The 1,094-nt window shown below is 48.0% G+C and overlaps 1 pseudogene; it reads left to right on the forward strand.

Annotated features, from left to right (window-relative positions):
- The window catches only part of LOC103606595, a 13,272-nt pseudogene extending 12,511 nt beyond the window's left edge, over positions 1 to 761 (forward strand).
- Positions 762 to 1,094: the final 333 nt, after the last annotated feature.

Genomic DNA, 1,094 nt, shown 5'->3' on the forward strand with positions numbered 1-1,094 from the left:
GGCACTACAGGCACTACAGGCACTACCAGCGCTGCAGGTTGGAGGAGATGGGTTTCCAGGACAGTGATGGTGACAGCCAGCCCTTCAGCCTGCAAGCGATGGATGAGGCCAAGAGGAAGGAGTTCCTGAGTGAGCTGCGGAGGAAGGAGGAAGAGATGAGACAGATGTTTGTCAACAAAGTGAAGGAGACAGAGCTGGAGCTGAAGGGGAAGGAAAGGGAGCTCCATGAAAAGTTTGAGCACCTGAAGCAGGTCCATCAAAAGGAGAAGCATAAGGTGGAGGAGAAGCACGGGGAGCTGGAGGAAGAGACCAGCGCCTTCAACCGCAGGAAGGCTGCAGTTGAGGCCATGCAGCCTCAGGCCTTGCACACCACCTCACCGCAGCCCCTGAGAAGGACAAGGACAAGAAAAATTAATTCACGCACAGACTTACATGTCAAGAGTGGACTTAGACTTTCATGTGTTAAGTTGCTTGAGTTACACCTTGTGGCCCTTCTCCCATAACATGGTGTGAGGATGGACTGAGAGCCAGTACAGACTCCAGTGTTTACAGCCAGCTTTGCACCCCCCTCCCAATCCGGCTCCAGCTGCCATGGGCCTGGTGGGCCACCACTTTCTACGCAAACCCATAAAAGCCAGGAATGCTGGAATCCAAAACTGACAAGGTTTATTTTTTTCAGAGCCAGCGGCTGGTCTTCCATTTACAGTGTTACTACTGATGGAGCAGTTATGTGCTGCTCTACTCAAGGCCCCATCCGCTGATGCTAGGTCTGATTGTTCAGCGTCAAGATGGCAACTCATGTGGTGCCCTAGGTGCAGCTGCATGGTCTGGTGTACATGCTGCAAAATTCACCTGATTCCCCTTCATTTTAATTTTTCTACCGTAGAGCCTAATTTCAATAACTTTAAAACACTTCTATATTTTTATTGGCACCAGCATAAAGACAAATAATATCCTTTTCCATTTTCATAAGTAACACAGATTCCCTGGTTTTTTAAAACTAAAAGTACCTCTAAACTTTTCTTATGCATAGAGCACCCCTATAATATCCAGGGAGGGGTGGGTAATAAACATCCTGTAACATCAAAAAATAA

Source organism: Galeopterus variegatus, unplaced genomic scaffold (assembly GCF_000696425.1).
Source record: "Galeopterus variegatus unplaced genomic scaffold, G_variegatus-3.0.2 Scaffold6718, whole genome shotgun sequence".
Taxonomy (NCBI): Eukaryota; Metazoa; Chordata; class Mammalia; order Dermoptera; family Cynocephalidae; genus Galeopterus; species Galeopterus variegatus.